At 39.0% G+C, this 12,161-nt stretch overlaps 1 protein-coding gene across 6 annotated transcripts in view; it reads left to right on the top strand.

Annotated features, from left to right (window-relative positions):
• strbp (spermatid perinuclear RNA binding protein) overlaps nt 1-12,161 on the top strand; it is a 106,974-nt gene that overhangs the window by 62,108 nt on the left and 32,705 nt on the right. The window lies entirely within an intron of this gene.

Raw genomic sequence — 12,161 nt, forward strand, 5'->3', positions numbered from 1 at the left:
TACTCCTGTGTTCTGCTAGGTTAAATTACTGTTTTTGCGAACAGAGTCTGGTGGCTTTAGAGAGAGTGATATTTGACTTATGTAACAGCAGTTTCCTGTTGGAAAGATGGCTAAAACACGTTTTGCTGCTGACCCCATCCACAGCAGTACATTATTTAGCTTGTGTGCTGGTACTCCTCTCTGGTTCTTCAAACTGGAGGTGTGCTGACCGCCATCTACTGCAGGTCATACTCTGAATCATCCCTTAAAAATATGAAAAGCAATGAAAGGAAACAGAAAAAGACGGACATGGAAGGTAGCAGAAGGAGAGTGGTTATTAACAGAAAGAGAGAGAAAAAAACAATCTGTTTAATCACTGTTGATGTTAATTTCTTATGAAAAGCATCACAGCCATGCGCTGTTTATATTCCTATAGTCTGATAAGTGGCAATAATGTATGGAATTAATTTGATACATCCTGCCTTTATTCATGTAGAAATAAGGTTTGTTTCTAATGTAATAGTGCAAGAGGCACGTTATGATAGGAACAAGATGCTGAAAAATAACTGTGTTGTGTTTAGGAGGAGGAGAGTGTGGCTCAGAAGATCAAAGAGCACAGCAGAGGGGAAAATGACAAGTGGGGGCAGATAAAATGGTAAAAACATAAATGATGGACAGAAACATGAGAAGTGAAAAGCGCAAAAGGATGTGGAAAGCAAAAAGAGATGTGCAGAGTGGAGAAATGGGGGAGAGAAGGGAGGTTAAGAGCTGAGAGAGGTGGAGGTAGAGAGACGAGGGATTGATTAATGGTCTTGGCCTGTGACAGTGGGAGCTTTTCCCCCGAGGGGGGAGAAGGGCACGAGATGAATTATTAAAAACCAGAACAAGAGGAGGAAAGAGGAAAAATGAGTGCAAAAATGAAGAGAGTGGAGGAGCAGTTTGACGGGAATGGTGGAAGGATGAGGAGAGGAGAGGAAAGGAGAGGAGGGGACGAGAAAAATGAATGATTGAGAGAAAACAAGATGTTGCTGAAGGTGCTGAGGTTGGACATTGCAGAAGAGGGCACATGGTTTAGCTCATAAATAACCAAGGGTAATGAGACTAGTGCGTGTGTGTGTGTGTGTGTGTGTGTGTGTGTGTGTGTGTGTGTGTACCGTGATTAGTCTTGAGTTATGGTGATGCAGCAAATACTGTGGGTGACCTTGGCGAGGGTATCACCGCGTAAACCACACAATACACCAAACGGCTTCTTCATCCACTTTCCTCTGAGCTTTCTGCTTTTAATGAATACATATGCCTGCTGTTTTTGCCTGCCTCTTTTTTTTTTGTGCCTACACACACGCATCCGTACACACATTTTGGGTTGATTATTTTGTATCTGTCGAGTATGTTGTATAGCTTGGTCCTTGTACTGTAAGTGTCATCATTAATTCACTGCTCAGTTTGTTGGGGAAACACTGCGGAGGATGCCTAAGGAAAAGTTTGATCAATATTGTGGCTTCAGTTCCACTTCTGTGTAATACCTCCATCTTTACATCATCTTTGTTGTAGAATTATCAGTGTAATTTATTTATCTTTATAGAACGCAGTGTCGCACAATGAAATTAAAGTTGTAGTCCCTTCATGGTGCACACATATATTACATACAGATGATTAAATATTGAATAGAAGAGGACGAAATATAGTCATCAAAAAATGTTTTTGCTTACATTTTTCTTGAGTTGAAGTAAAGATCCAAGACCTCTTCTACTTTTACCCTAACCAGTCAGTCCTCATCCCTAAACCTAACCAACCTATTCAAGAAAGGCAACAAGTACTAGCCAATCAGTGGGATAATAGGTGGATGGATTATTTTGGCAAAGGAGAAGCACTAGATGAGTGTTGATAAATTTTTGAACAAAATTTGAGAGGAATAAATGCTTTATGTGCGTGCAGAAAGTCATAGATTGATAAATTGTATTTATACTTTTGTTGAGTGTATAAAATAAAATAAAACAATATATACAATTATTTCATATACAGTACATATATACATATACACAAATACACCAAGGGAATATTTTGTGGTGAATTTTTGGAATTTGCATATGGGTAAACATATACCGCTGCAACAAGATAGTTGTGATAATATGGTAGACGTCTTTACACAGAAAGTTGAACCTCATTGAAATTGTCCATCTTTGGTGGCCTGGCAGCACAGTTGGTAGAGCATATGCCCCATGTACCAAAGCTGTGAGTCTTCTGCAGTGGGTGGGGCTCAACTCTTGCCTGAGGCCCTTCACTATGTGTCAACCCCAACTCTCTCCTGTTTTCTGTCTTTCGTGTTCACTTCTATCCACTACAGCCCAAAAGAGATTAGAAAAAAGACACTGTCCATCACTTTTGACTGCATTAAACACCTGCATTAAACCTTGTCCTGCAGGAGTCTTGCGTGTTGTGTCCTTTCCGCTCAGAACACAGTTAGCTTGTGAAGTGCAACAACTTGATCTGGCATGTTGTAGTGGAGGAGGACACTGTTAAAAGTGGGCACTGGAGGTGCGTGATATAGCCACAAAATTATACATGATATTTCTCGTTCCTGACGTCCATGCCTTTTTATTCCATTTAGCTCTCCCCACAAACAAACTACAGCTGCAGCAATAAGCTCTGGTCCTCATTTGACGGTCCGAAACAGAAACAACTTCTGAGGGCGAACGTCAAGGCAGTTTGATGCGTGTCAAGATTATCAGATTTCAGTGCGTGTTCTGCCATTTAGAACAATTTAGGACATGTTTGGACTTGTGTTGTTGTGTGCACTAGAGAACACATCGCTATGTCATTGATATCACGAAATGACCCTTTTTTAATCGTAAAAATTTATATCGGTGTTATCATGGACAATATGATATGGCACAGCTCTAGTAGGCACAAAGTCTCTTATTTCCTCTTGCATGGCCAGTCTGAGTCCCATTTAGTCTGTTTCATTTTCCTGACTGGAGGTTAGCTCCAACCCGTTAGACCCACCTTAAGTCCGCTCTCCTTTTTTCTTGTCTTTCCTCTTGCCCAATCAGTGCTGTTGATTGATACTATTTGCTCTTTGATTTTTTGCTAATATATGCAGTATCACCTAATGGCATATAAAAGTAATATTAGTAGAAACATAACATACAAAATAAAAATTAATTAGGGTTTAAAAGCTTTTGTCGAAAACAGGAAAACATTTTATTGGAACGTTTTTCTGGTCTTCGATATGACATCATTTTATGTTTATTTTAATGTCTGCTGGTATTTCCCTCATGTAAAGATGGCCGTATTCAATACCGTAATTGTATGCCCGCTCATCTGCTTTTAGCCGTCTGGTCATAATATTTTATAGGCAGGCCATAAACCTTTTAAACAATGCCGACACATTAAAGGGGGTGAAGGGCATAGATGAAAAAAAGTCTTCCGTCAGTGCAAAGTAGGCTGGGTAGTGTAGTTTGAGGAGGCTTTATTGATGGCAGCAGACTTTAAATGAATATCATCCCTCCTGAAAGAAGACAGGCTGGGAATTTTGCAGACCTTGATGACATGTTCTGCATATTGCTACATGTTATATATTTCTATTTTATCTTATGTTAATTGGGACAGTTTAGAGGTCCAGCTTGTTTGTTATTTTGCTGCTAGATCATGCTGTCATGCATTGTGATTTGGTGATATAATTTGATGCATGTGTGACTGCACACGTGGTAATTTGAAAGAGTGAGAAAGAGGGAGAGCACAATAAAACAGGATAGCGGAGTGTGGCGGGCCGGCCTGCCAAGCAGAGTGCAGATAAATCACAGAATGAATTTTTAATGCAATCTCCTCTAGGCTGCTGGATGTTACAGAGACAACGCAGAGTATTTTTTTATTTTTGTGTGTATGTGTGTGTGTGTGTTGCCCATCACTCCTAGCCTATTTTGTGATGGGTTTTTGAAGTTTTTGAATTCTCTTTTCCCCTTCAACTTCACGTGGTTTTGGACTAAAGATGTGTGACATCCCTTCTAAAATTGTTTTGCCTGGCATTTATGGGTGGAGATGTGTTGTTCTGGCTTTTGGTATATTTTTTTACTGTGAGGGTGTTTGGCCTTTGTTGTCATCTTTATTACAAACAAACCTTTGTTTCTGCAGCTGGCTAAAAATATTAAAATCCGGTTTGTCAATTTCCCTGCACCTCCTTCTACTCGATCTCTCCTTGTTTGTTTACTTTAGGAGGGTTCCTCCACCTTTTTGCTGTTCTCTTCTTTCCCTCATTTTTTCATTCTCTCTTCACAACACCTTGTAGTGGTGAGTGCTCTCTGCACACACTTTAGGCACATGACTTATTAAAAATAAGAGTAGACAAACACCATCTCAGGCCCACTGCTTCAGCACACACACAAAGATAGTTACAGAGCTATATTCCACAATGGTGCTCTAAAAATAATATAACACCCATTCCAAAAAAAGGTTGGGACATTGTGAAAAATATAATTAAACACAGAATGCAATTATTTGCAAATCATTTTGAGCTTGTATTCAATTGAATACAGTGCAAAGACAAAATATTTAATGTTCAAACTGATAAGCATATGAAGATTAATGCTGAAAGATACATATAGGTTTTGGGGGAACATATGCTGCCATCCAGACAATATCTTTTTCAGAGACATCCCCCCTTATTTCAGCAAGACAGTGTTAAGACACATTCTGTGTTACAATGGCATGGCTTCATAGTAGACTGGACTAGACTGGCCTTCCTGCTGTCCAAACCTGTCTCCCCCTGAAAATGTATGGTGCATTATGAAGCACAAAATACAACAGAGACTCTGGACAGTTGAGCATTTGAAGTCTTATTTCAAGCAAGAATGAGAAAGAATTTCACTTCAAAACTTCAACAATTAATGTCTTCAGTTCCCTAATGCTTAAAGAATTTTTTTAAAAGAAAAAGTGATGTATCACTGTTGTAAACATGCCCCTGTCCCAACATTTTTGGGAAATATCACAGGCATTCACATCAGATTGAGTGTATATTTACAAAAAACAATCACGTTTTTTATGTTTTGAAGATAAAATATGTTGTCTATTCAGTTAAATACATGTCAAAAGGTTTTTGCAAATCATTGAATTCAGATTTTATTTACATTTTACACAACATCCTGACTTTTTTGGAATTGGGGTTGTAGGTAATAGATAGGACTTTGCAGGAAAACAAAGAAAATGTCTTTAACAAAGACATGGGTATAGAGTCACTCCAGTCACAGCTGATATTGTTCCAGTGGACACTTGGACACTTGACTCCTTGGTGTTGGGTCATGCAATTTATAGCAGATGGCCACAGAGAGACAGGATGAGACAGGAAGAGACAGGCCGCGACGGAGAGGAAATTCATTGGATTCTGTTGCTTCTTAAGTGAAGTAGCCGCTGCTGACAGTGTGCGTGTCTAACCACAACACCTTGAACTGAAATGGTTTTACTGCAGGGCATTAAGGACAGGATGGAGGGTGATGGATGGAGGTGATGGGTGTAAGACACTGTGTAATTGATTGCATGGGTTTTATGTACATAGGTCACTTGTGATCTTCTTGTGTAGTGTGTGTATCAACACATTTATTGTATTTTTTGCCATGATATGTACAGGGTTTTCCTGTGTTGGTGTGTGTGCATGTTAGTTGACTACACAGTGAATTGTAAATGCTGTGTAATGTGGTTATGTAACATGGGTCTGCCAGCCGGTCGGCCTCACTGGAGCATGAAATGGAGTGTAATTGGTAAGTGTGTGGTCTAAAAGCACTATGCAACAATGGCATATGAAGGTATATATACACACACAGATACACAGTGCAGGGTGTGCGCTGCTGGCTTGCAGACAGCTGGGATTTCACAGTTGTATGTGCGCATGTCTGTCTCTGATTCCTTGGTAACGGGGAAGAAAACAGATTTTTTTTTTTTGTTCCTTCATACAATTTTACAGATTTTCTATGATTCATATTTGGCTCTTCACAAAGTTATCAGTTGTTTCGGATGTCTGAGCTTTCCTGCAAAAATTTGCTTTGGAGCTAGATATTAAATTCATGCAAAAACTCAGTAAATAGTATGCAGTCTAACCTGGCTTATACACAGGCCGGTGTCAAGCTCTTCATTCCACAGTGAACTAAAATAATGCTTATTTTACACTTTTTAGTTACTTAATGATATGCATGCAGAGTACAAAACCAAATGGCTAATAAATGTTCACATTTTACCAGCCATTCTAAGACTAAAATGTATTATTCAACCAGGTGTGTCTGACAGCATTAGGATCGCTACATAGATGCACCTTTTTTGAGTAAGATAGTTTTGTTTAACCAGAAATAGCTGTTTTATTGCTCTTGCAAAGGTAACCAGACTCCTTTTACAGAACTGACTTACATTGTCCTTGTCATCCTTCTAAAAAATCAGAAACAGAAACAAAAGAAAACTCGCCAAAAATGTCTTGGCTTGTCTTTCCACTGTTCCAACATTCACCAACTATGGTTTGGTTAAAACAAACCCTTTATTCACCGTGTTAGATGTGAAAATATCAGGAGAGGAGCAAGAGGGAGGTCAGACATCAAAGAAGCAGTGGGAAGGAACAGCATGTACAGCCAGAGTATTTCCACATCTGCCTCTGTGAGTAAAAGTTTTTATTTCGACCAAACAAGCAGAGTTTGAGATTGTTGAATCAGTGGAAAGATGAGCCACTGGTTCACATGGTTTTGGAAATTTTTATTCTGTTTCTGCTGAATTTAAATGAAGATGATAACAATGTTTTCCAAAGGGAGTCTGGTTCGTTTGGCCACAGCAGTAAAATGGCTGTTTCAGGTTAAATAACTATCAGGTTTCAGGTTAAGTAACTATCTTACTCTTTGAAATCCCTGTAGGTATCCTTTCCATAATGTCGTCACACTTTTACAATAACAATTTGACCCTGCCGGTGGCAAAAACAAGCCCTTTTAATGGACTTACTTTGACAGTGGACAATTGCCTGGAGGGATTACGTTGTAGCTTAGTTTCATTTCTGCCACCTGCAGCGTTCTCCCTCAGTACTGAAACAACTTCTAAAATTGTTGTAAGCATTAATCACCTAGACACAAAAACATGGATAAATAGGGCCCAGGTTACTGAACTCACCCTTTAATACGTTGCCATTGTTTGCTTATTTGTTGTTGGGTTGAAGGGTGAAGAAAATCTACTATCTATTTGCATATTTTACCAACATTTGGCTGGTGGTGGTGCTAATTTTGTGAAACACACACACACACACACACACACACACACACACACACACACACACATATATATATATATATGTACATTTTATCCTGGTAGATATGAAAGGATTCTGGTGTTGGATTATATTCATACATTTGCTCATGTTCAATGCTTATATTCCACTCTCCACGTTAATTTATTTTGGGAATGAGAACAATGAGTCAACCAGACGGATTTTAAACAAAACCCCAGAATAGCCAATTTAGAAGAATTGGTTCAGACTACATGGCTTAACTGTTAGCCTGTTTACAACCTGCTTGATTGTCTTAACTGCTTGCATGTCTCATCCCTGCACACTTTGTTGTAAAGTTGTTGCTGTGTTAAATTTTCTACAGCTGTTAATCTGTAATATCAAAACTTGATTTGAGCATGATATATTAAGTTTGGAGACATAGCAGGATTCGTTTTGCACATATCAGTCTGAAGTTCATTTTAACTGCCAAGGATCAACTTTAGGTCAGTGTGCTGAAATTGGACACTGAAATTTTGTGTGACTTTGGGGGTTGTTGCAGGCATCTAGATAGAGATGCTTTGTGACTTAACCATCATTTATGATTTAGTTTGCTCTCACTCATACGCTCACACAAGCGCATTTGGATAGGAGAACATTTCGTGCAGTTGACCTCTGGGTGTGCCGGTCAGGGTGGATTCGAGGACAACCAGGGTGTTGTGTCTAACAGATTGAGAGTGTACTCTTGTGTATTTGTATTATATAATCAGGTTGTGAAGAGGGCTTGAGAGTAGCTATTTCAAAACAGAGCGCTATGAAGCAGCATTTTTTGAAGAACATCATGAAAGGGCAAAGCATTCAGTATTTAAGCATTTACCATGAGATTTTCACTCAGCCTTTCTTTCAGAGGCGTGTGTGTAACCTGTGATATCATGCATCAGTTCCTTCCTCGGCTACAGTAGCTTACGTATCATGTCACTTGTCTAAATATCTGCAACATTATCTGGGCACATGCTGGCCTTGGAGGTTAATTCCTGTCAGTGAGTCGTCCTCAACTGCTCTGATTTACATGGTGATCAGAGCGGCTGGGCAACAACTCCCCCATGGTCGAGTAGTACACCCCCCACCTCCACCCCCAAACACACACAAATACATAGACACTCGCTTTGCAGTGTGGTTTATGGCTGCAGAAGCTCCCATTAGCAACGGCTCATAAAATCTGCTACTGTTGGTCTGTTAAACACTGCTCCGAGGAGGCACACAAGTATAAAGATACACACAATATTGTACACGTGCATGTAGGTATACACCATAAGTTTTGCTTAAGCTAGAATTTGACATTTTAAAACATCAGTTGGAGACAGTTAAAATTAATCATAGCTCAAAAAAGGTTCAATGAAGTGATTTTTTCCCAATTAACAGAACTTCCCCTGCACAGCCAGTATTAGCAATCAAGTGCTGGTCTGTCGCAAAAACAACTTAGGTGTAAGTATTAAAATAAACCACCACATACTGAGCTGCCTCTAGTGTGACTTTATTAAGAGCGCATTTCACCTGTGGTTTCCTCAGATTCACACACTTACACAGTGACTATTGTATTCACTTTTTAAAAAAATAGATTTTTTATATTTTGTCTATTAATCCGACTATTCATTTTTCTCTTTTAAATAGATAGAGGATAAAACAAATACATTTAACAGTCAAACAGAAAAACAGAAATAAAACACAGTAAAACAAATCACTTTTTTGAAGGTGAGTTACAATGTAGGAAGAAAATAGTATTGCACATTGGTTTAATGTATAGCAACTACAGTTCAAATGTAGACAATGGGAAAATGTATTAAGACCAGATTAATTAGGAAAATTTAAAAGATTTTGTGTTAAAGGGGAAGTTCACCCCAAAATCAACATTACCTGTAGTTTATCCATCTAGATTTTTTGGTGTGGGTTTTTGAAAGAATTTTTCAAATATATGTACGAGCCAAAATCCTTGAACTCTTTAGATGTTTACTTGTATCGAGCGGCTATTTTTCGTGACGTGGTATCGGGTGTGGGATATCGAAATAGTTTTATGAGTATGAGTACGAGTACATGAGGTCAGTATCGGACCAATACCCAATGCTGGTATCAGTATCAGTACCCTTTAAGTGTAGTTAAAATGGATGTTGAATTGGTCAGTTGTGCTGTTCTGAATTGCATTTAACCTAGGCTACTTTGTGGGAAGGTTTAGTACGCTGTTATTGATGTGATTTTTAAAAGGTTGCCATATTTGGCAGAATTTGTTTTTGCACCAATGAGAATTTAATTTTAAAACCGACTCTTAATTTTTCATGTAGAAAATATGCATCATCAAATTTATTTTGTTTTGGTTGAGATATTTTTAATGATATAAAACAGAGGAAAGAGGTAAATCCTCATATTTTAAATCAGTCAAAGTCATTGTTGATTCAGCTAATCATTTCTACACCAGTGCAATTAAACCTGTATTGGCTTCGTCCTGTCATCTGTTTTGTCCCTCTAAAGGGAAGGAGATTTAATATTATTGATAGATGCCTCATAATGAAGATCTAAACCTATTGAAAAAAAAATGTTCAAGTTACATTAAAATATTGATTGCCTGAAAATGTCAAAGGAAGCCATGCAGGTCATGGTAATGAGATTTCTACTGCTACTTACTTGCATATTATTTCTAAATTCACTCAATGTCATGCTGGTGTGTCTTGCCAGAGTTTTTGAGAATCACAGTCCCAGTGGGAGCGGAGTGTGTGGCCCTGCCAAATGTTTGTGCCACACTCTACACAGGCTGCGAGGCTGCAGGCATTGTGCAGGGCTTGTCCTCCATTCTGTTAATGGCTTTATCTCACTCACTCTGGTGAACGAGAATGTCACCAGTTCAATTAGAAATGGGATGAAGTGTGTGTGTGTGTGTGTGTGTGTGTGTGTGTGTGTGTGTGTGTGTGTGTGTGTGTGTGTGTGTGTGTGTGTGTATGTATGTGCAGTCGGTCCTTGGGTTTCAAGTAGGTTGGTAGTAGCACTCAAGCTACACTATACATACTACATGGAAAAGGTCATCTTCCCCCTGTGTGTGTGTGTGTGTGTGTGTGTGTGTGTGTGTGTGTGTGTGTGTGTGTGTGTGTGTGTGTGTGTTTGTGTGTGTGTGTGTGGGTCTCTTTGAGTAGATTGTGCAGTGAAAAGGGAAATGTGGGTCTTGGAGATAAGCAGCTTGTTGAGAGCAGCCTCCTCATGTTGAACTGGGTTATGTACCTCAGGCTCCACAGCATGCTGTGATAACCTCTAATGATTAAAAGTGAACCTCATCCTTCAGATTCAGGTTCCCAAGTGATGCAGTAAACAATAGCTTTCATAATTGTTTTTCTCAGATATAATGTCTTTATATAGCCAAAAAAGAAACATAGAAATAGAGAAAGGGATAAAAGGGAAGACAAAGAAAAATTAAGCTAAAACTGAAGACATCAATGCCACAGTGACTTCAAAATTCTGGTTATCTCCACCAGACGTAAGCCTTGGGGAGATCGTATGATAGGTTGTATGTGTGAGCGACCAGTGGGGCTGGTGCTCCTGTCCTTGTTCAGAGCTAATAACACACGTTACTGGAACCATCAGGCTAATATTTTTTGTGCACATTTTTGTGCAGGCTGAATTTTGACCTTTGTAGCGGTTCAAAAATTGACACCCTTCAGAAAGTTTAATTTCATCAGAAGTGGAGCATCTGCAGATTAATTCCATACCTGTCATGTTATGATCCACTGAAGTTAAGCATGATACAAGATGACTAAATCCCTGTTTTCTTATTTTTGCCATGATCTCCACTATGCGTATGTGTGGTCCGCGTATTGGAGCATTCAGGGTCTGCTAGTAAATCAATGAGAGATGCAGACTTCTTTACAAATCTCCGGTGGTTGCACCTGGCAGATGTGGTACCATTGCAGTAGGTGCTTCACCATCTGTTGCTTGGTGGAGACTTGCACTCTACTGAGTACACTCTTCTAGCTGATATTTTTAATGTATTTAATAATGCAAAAGTAATGCAGCTAGAAAAGAGAATTAAGATTAAGAATACAACAGAAGTAGTGTTGCCGCTGGCTGAATAAACTCTGAGGAATTACTTTGAAATAATATGGTATGACAAGCATTATAATATATTAATTGCCTGTTGTACAAGTATTTCTGTTATTCATTATACAGTTGCCCTAGAGAAGTTACATTAGGTGTCCTGCTGCTATGATAATAGATTATAATGCATCTTAATCTAATTATTCTTGCAAAGCAGTTACCCCATCATCTGTCCCCTATATTGCCAATTAAGTTTCATGTTATATCAGTTTTACATTTAAATTTTCTTATTTAATACCTAATGGTCAGATGTTTGAATAATTTCTACCCCAACAAAGTTTAGCCACATAAACAACCACCCACTGAAATCCTATGACACGTGAAAAGATGTAAACAGCTGACATACAATTTAGAAGCTGTTTTCATATGAATGTGTATAAGCACAGGGGCAAATCTGGGTGGTATTAATGGTAGACGGTGAATCACAGAAGCCGCAGTTACACCTTCTCCTCTGCTTCATCTTCCTTTTTCATTTATCTTTGAATTCGGCCTGCCCTCCCACAACCAATTTTTCTCTTTTTTCCATTTTAAAGGTTCTGCATTGTGCCCCTCGCCCTCCTCTGCTGTCCTCTATTCTCTTCCTTCTTGGCTTCTCTGACGTGGCCCTTCTATTTTTCTTTTGTCTCCCAGAGAGTAAGAAGGACAGAAGAGCTGACATAAATTCCCAAGACCAGAATATGTGATGGAATTAGGACAGGTGGAGAGGATGTGAGGATGATGCTCAGATTAATTTCTGTAGCTGTGTGTATATGTGCATGTGTGACAGGGTCAACACCATTAAATGGGAGCTGTCACTGAGTTAAGAATTGATTTTTTGCCCATGAAA

Source organism: Lutjanus erythropterus, chromosome 20, assembly GCF_056507025.1.
Source record: "Lutjanus erythropterus isolate fLutEry1 chromosome 20, fLutEry1.hap2, whole genome shotgun sequence".
Taxonomy (NCBI): domain Eukaryota; kingdom Metazoa; phylum Chordata; class Actinopteri; order Lutjaniformes; family Lutjanidae; genus Lutjanus; species Lutjanus erythropterus.